At 47.5% G+C, this 6,436-nt stretch overlaps 1 pseudogene; it reads right to left on the reverse strand.

Annotated features, from left to right (window-relative positions):
• Positions 1-1,355: 1,355 nt before the first annotated feature.
• On the reverse strand, positions 1,356-5,790 carry LOC120367337 (ferritin heavy chain pseudogene; annotated as a pseudogene).
• Between the last annotated feature and the right edge of the window lie 646 nt (positions 5,791-6,436).

Below are 6,436 nucleotides of genomic sequence, written 5' to 3' on the forward strand. Positions count from 1 at the left end.
CTTCCCTGAAATGTAGAATAAAGTGTACTTGTTGAGAATCTGATTAAACAGGAAGAGTTTCCCACCCTGGCTCTCACCCTGTTGTGATGGGGAGCTGACTTTACTGTGAAGAACGTACACTGGAGAGGCTATATGTCTAATGGTTAGGGGTATGGACCACCTGCTTTTGAATCCTGATTTTACTACATGTTAGCTGAATTATCTGGGCAAGTTATTTAATATCTCTAAGTCTCAATTTGCTATCTATAAATCAGAGTAATAATAATATCTCTTGAGATTGTAGTAAGGATTAAGTGAGCTAATCAAACTATTTGGTTCACAGTAAGTGCAAAAGTATTGAGCTATTCTTATAGATTGAATACACACACTCTGCCATGAAATTCACGGCACTGGGGGCAGCTCATGTTTAACACTCACTTGCTGGTGTCTACTCCTAATGGACTGGGGACACAGAGGTGAGTCTGGTGGTATGTCCCAGCCTTCATGGGGCTCCCAAGTCTGTGAAGTAGACAGGAATGTTAGAGATTATTACAAAGAGGGATGGTAAGAACACAGCCCACAGGAGGAGCATCTAGCCCAGACTAGAGGTCGGGGGTAGTGGGGTGGGGGAAGGGTGTTACAGGCTAATGGCATGAAGATGCCTGCAAGCTTTGGGCATCCCAAGCAGTCTGGTGTGGCCAGGGAATGAGGTGAGAAGTGATGGTGTTGAAGATGTTGGTAGGGACCATCACAAGGAAGGCCTTGAACACCAGACCGAGGAGCTGGGGTGTTATCCTATGGGTGCTGGGAGCTAACAGAGTGTTTCTGTCAAGTGAGTGTCATGGCAAGTGTGCATTTAGGAAGCTCCCTCTGGCAGTGATAGGGCTCATTGGTTGGAGAAGCCAAGCCTGGAAGCCAAGAGATTAGGGAGAGCAGGTTAGGGAAATCAAACTGGGAGACAGGGAAAGACTTGGCTTGGGTGACTTCATGATGCCATTAATTGAATTGATGATTGGTCCCGATTTAGATGAAAGTCCTGAGCTTGAATCACGTTGACTTGGGGGACTCTGTGGGCAGTCCAAGTTGTGATATTCATCAGGCAGTTGGATGTGTGGGCTTGAAGTGATAGATTGGGAGCTGTGGGTGTTTCAGTGGTAATTGAATCCATGAGAGTGAATGGGATTGTTCAGAGAGGGTCAAGATCAAGGCAACCCTGGGTAGCTTGACTCTTCAGGGGAGTAGGGAAGAGAATTGTGCTAAAGAAGAGGTTCTGTGGACCACTTAGCAGTCCAGATTTCTTTTCTTTTTTTTTGGGGGGGGGGTTCCAAATTTCTTTATTTGAAGGAATGGTACAAAAAACTTAAGTGGATGTTTTGGTACAACTTATAGAAAAGGTGAAGGAAACCCCAATATACATGCACTGCCTTGGTGACCAGGGAAGTCACCCTGTGGCTATGGGGAAATTAGCCTAAGGCTTAGCTTTCATTATCACTGTCTCCCAGGGTGTGCTTGTCAAAGAGATATTCTGCCGAGCCAGACTGGGGTGCTCCCATCTTGCACAAGTTGGTCACATGGTCACCCAATTCTCTGATGGATTTCACCTGCTCATTCAGGTCACGCGTCTCAATGAAGTCACACGAATGGGGGTCATTTTTGTCAGTGGCTAGTGTGTGCGGTTCCAGTAGTGACTGACTCACGTTTTTTTCCTAATGTAATGCACACTCCATCGCCTTCAGCCGGCTTTCCCAGTCATCATGGTCTGGTTTCTTGATATCCTGAAGGAAGATGCGGCCACCTGGTAGGTGCTGCAGCTTCATCAGTTTCTCCGCATGTTCCCTCTCCTCAGGAGATTGGTGAAGAAAGCACTTGGCAAAGTTCTTCAGAGCCGCATCATCGCGGTCAAGGTAGTAAGACATGGACAGGTGCACACAGGAGGTGTAGAGCTCCGGGTTGATCTGGCGGGTGATGGCGGCCTCTGAGTCCTGACGGGAGTTCCGGCGCGCCTGCGCAGACGCGTTATGGCGGCGGCTAAGGAGAGATGGCGGCGGCTAAGGAGAGATGGCGGCGGCTAAGGAGAGATGGCGGCGGCTAAGGAGAGGCGGCGGGGGCCTTGGGGGTCCGAGGGCGCGGTGTGGAGGTGACAGAGGGCAGGCTGTGGGCGGCTGGCCGGGGTGGGGAACCAGCGCCGGGTTCCGTCCAAGGACTGTTGAAGCAGGAAACCGCGGCGACTCGGCGAAGAACGTCTCCAGATTTCTTAAAGATTCAAATTCTCAGAGGAACTGGTTTTTCTTCTCAAGGGAAACCTCCTGTCTCCTCAAATCCTGTCTGTCTTTCTTGAACCCAGGCTATTACGGTTAGGTCCTAGTATGACATAATGGCTTAAGGGCCAAGAGAGGATACCCAAGGGCCCCTGCTCGTTACTATTACCTTGTCATTGCTACACTTTGCCGGTACCCCATACCAGTTTCCATCTCTACAACAGGGAGAACTGGATTTTGTCAGCTGCTTCTGCCCCAAAGTTGTTACTATACACACAAGAAGGGCGGATTCAGCAGAGTGACAGCTGAGGAAGTGATGCAGGTGGTCCTCATTTCTGGGGTCTTATCCAAACCCTCTGCACCTTTGGGTGCCTGCGCCCTCAGCCACTACTTTGTTGTGGTGGGTGCTAGACTAGCCCGATGAGAGAGGAAGCAAGGACATTTTAATGCATAGGCTTTAGTGAACACATCTGGGCCCTCTGTTCCTTCCTTCTATTGTTCAACCTGGAGAGTAACAGGCACACAGGTGAAATCTCCTTACCTTCATAGGGGTTCGCCAGGGTTGGAGCTGACAAACGTGTTTAATTGACAATCAAATGAGCTAATAATGGCCGTGTCATCCCAAAGGGAGAGCTAGTGCCAACCTGGGGTAGTGGAGGGAGTTACAGGGGAACAGAAAGTCCCTCCTGATACTCAGCATCTTTAGAGGTGTTGCTTGGGACAGAATAGACTCTTGGGCCTGGGTTATTGGCTGACAACTCAATGTTTCCACACTCTCCTCTGTGCACAAAGGACTAGAAGCCTGAGAACTACATTTTCAAGAATCCCTGCAACATGGGTTCCAGGTCAGAATCTTTCTAAAAGAAGCAGGTTCATGGGATTCAGAAGGCAGAAAAGAAGCCAAAGCCATATGATTGTCCTTCGGCTGTGGTGAGTAGAGTGGTGGGCTTTGGCAAATGGCAGATTTTAAAACAATCTCAAAATCTTCCTGAAGCAACAGTGTTGGAGGCATCTGTGATCCTGCAGGAGTTGCTGCAGACTCTGCAACTTTTTTTTACTTTCTGAAAATTTGTAGAGAATCTTTATTATATAAATATCCAATGATTTTCATTTTTCTAGCTATTCCAAAAGTTTTGTTAAGTGCTATATAACATTTGCTGTGTAACAAATCACCCCAAAACCTAACAGCTTAAAGCAACAATTACATATTTAGTTCACAATGTTGTGGATCAGGATTTGTGCTAGGCACAGCTGAGTGGTTCTTCTGGTCTTGGGGCTCACTAATGCATTTTACAAGAACAGGCTAAATTCAAATTCTTATCACATGGAGACAGGGAAGACAATCATCAGGGCCAATTTTGCAGTCTACCACAGCATCTATTTCTTGTGTTAAATAACCTTCCTGCTTGAAAGACTCAGAGTTTGTTTGTTCCCTGAGCAAACCTTGAAGACGTAACATCACTCTTTACTTCTGGTCTTGGTTGGGCTCACTAATGCACAAAGGCTCAGTAAAGAGGCAGGTATTGAGACATGGATTAAGTAGTGGGCTGAGAGTTAAGGATTTGGGTTTAAGTCCTGGATTGTGACACTTATTGCAAGTCAATCTTGGGCCAGTCTCTTCAGAGTCTTGAACCCTTCTCTCTCAAATGGACATGGCTAAACTTACGTGCAGCAATCAAGTACAACAATGGTCAAAAAGAAGTTTGAATCAATTAATAATCATATCCCACATTTAAATAATGCCATGCTGTGAAACCTTCCCACCTGGGGACTGCCAAAGCAGGGGCCAGGGGGAAGGGACCGCTCTGGTGAGACAGAAGTCAGAAAGATGTTGGTCACTTGCTTTTCTCCCTTCTCAGATTCCCTGGTATATTTTGGGGCTTAGAAGTAAAGAATGGATGGCCAGCCAAATCTTCCATTTTCAGCCTCTGTGTTGGAATTAAGCCAGAGTTTGGAAAAGCCCGAGAACTGCTGGAGCCAGGACAAACTCCAGGGCTGGCAGGAGCCACCTCCCATCCACGGCTCCCATCTGCCCTCTTGGCTCCTGGTGCAGTGAGGCCCTGCTTGTCCTGGCCCATCCTCTCTCCAGGCCTCATGTGCTCAGCTGCTTAAAGGACCACTCCTTTTGTTAAGTCCCAACTCAAGCTGGACATGATTCACAGGGATAATGAGCTCGTAAATAAATTCCTGCTGCATCAGCTCATGGAGCTGAAGGTTAGGCTAGGGATGTGGGCCGGGGCAGTCAGAGGGAACCAGGCCCAGAGATTCAAATGTCCCCTGTGTTCTCTCCAGGGGACACATAAGGAGGGTGATGAAAACCTAAGAGATCCTGTGAATCCATCGCTGGCATGTTGCACAGTGGGCTGGTTATGCTCTCAGTGCTGAGATCCTTGGATCCATAATCCCTTTCTCTACTCTGCTTTCAGAATCCAGTTCTGCTAGAGATAGATTTTTGGGAGGTCAGTGGCCAGTGGCTGTGTGTTCAGCAGAGCAGAACCAGGGTAGCAGGCTCTGTGACGAGCTAGCTGCTGAGGAGTAGGGGATGTGTTCACAGTTTTTGGAGTTTGCCAGTAGAGAGAGGTCCCAGGGAAATAAAAAAGAAGGTCAGCACAATCCCCCCCAAATATGAGTAGTCCTGGAAAGACGTGCACTTCCTATCAGTGGAAATGTGCAAGAGGCAGGTAACTCCTTACAAGCATCAACATGGGAGAGTGTGAGGCAGTACCTGAGGATCGATGAGATGCCTTTGAGGCCCCTGTAAGCTCCCTAGGCCTACAAGCTATGTGGAAGGCAATTTGCCTTGGTGTTTGGCTATGCCTGCTTTTGCTTATAACTTGCCAGTGGCTTTTAGCCCACTTAGAATAAAATCACAAAAAGTTTTCCCACGTCAGTAGTCACTTCAATATTGTTTCAGACCATTCTCCCCATTGTTCACTGTGCTTGATGCCACCTACCTTTTTTCTTACCCTTAAACTTGACCTCTAGTTAGTATAGACTGGACTTTGCTGCAGTAACATACAAACCCTGGAATCTCAGTGGCTCAGCTCCTTATGTGTCTGATTCTTCTTTATGGACTATTGATGTGGGTGGGCAGGTCTGTTCTCCACCTAGTGACTCAGGGATCCAGGTTCCCTCCATTTTATGATGCTGCTGTCCGAAAATGTGGCATCCAATGTGGCTCTGGTGGGAAATTTATTTGGCCCAGCACTGACACTTGTCACTTATATGCTCACAGTCAGTTGGCTGGAACTAGTCACATAGCCCAAGCACAAATGCAGGGGAGGCTGGGCACTTCAGGGGAACACATAGATATTGGGTGGGCACTCATGGTCTGGGCATGTATCTGTCAGGGTTCCAAGTTGCAAGCAATGAAAAGTGACTTCAGGTGTTTCAAGCAGAAAATAAATTTACTAAAACAATATTATGGAGTTTATTGAGTCTCCTAAAGAGCCAGAAAACTAAGCACGAAGGCGATGTAGCTGGAAATAGTACTCCCAACCATGCTGCAGAGCAGCTCGGAGATGTTGCTCCTGGGCACAGACACCATGGCCATCCCCGCCAACAGTGCTAGAACCAAACATGGAGTCTGCCACATAGCAATAGCCATAGCTGCCCCAGAGACTGGACATGGTTACTGCATTAGGGACACCCTTGTCAGCCTGCAGCCTGCACAGCCCCAGTGTCTTTGTGTCACTCACTTCTGACCCAAGGTCTAGGGTCAGCATGTCTGACTGAGGAGTATAAAGAAACCACATGCTAGCTGCAAGGGAGGCTGACTGTATTAGTCTGTTCTCACACTGCTAATAAAGACATACCTAAGACTAGGTAATCGAAAAAGAAAGAAAGGTTATTTTTCTTTTTAGAAGAAGACTGGACTCAGTGTCACATGGCTGGGGAGGTCTCACAATCATGGAAGACAAAGAAGGAGCAAAAATACATCTTACATGTGATAGGCAAGGGACCTTGTGGAGGGGTGGTCCTGTTCATAAAACCATCAGATCCCATGAGACTTATTCACTATCATGAGAACAGCGTGGGAAGGACCTGCCCCCATGACTCATGACCCATGGGGATTATGGGAGCTACAATTCAAGATGAGATTTAGGTGGGGACACAGCCAAACTCTATCACTGATAAAACAAATATCTGGCATTTTATGTCCTATGAAAGGCCCTGGTTTTCCAGGAGAGCCCCAAGTA

The sequence above is a fragment of the Saimiri boliviensis genome, chromosome 12 (assembly GCF_048565385.1).
Source record: "Saimiri boliviensis isolate mSaiBol1 chromosome 12, mSaiBol1.pri, whole genome shotgun sequence".
Taxonomy (NCBI): domain Eukaryota; kingdom Metazoa; phylum Chordata; class Mammalia; order Primates; family Cebidae; genus Saimiri; species Saimiri boliviensis.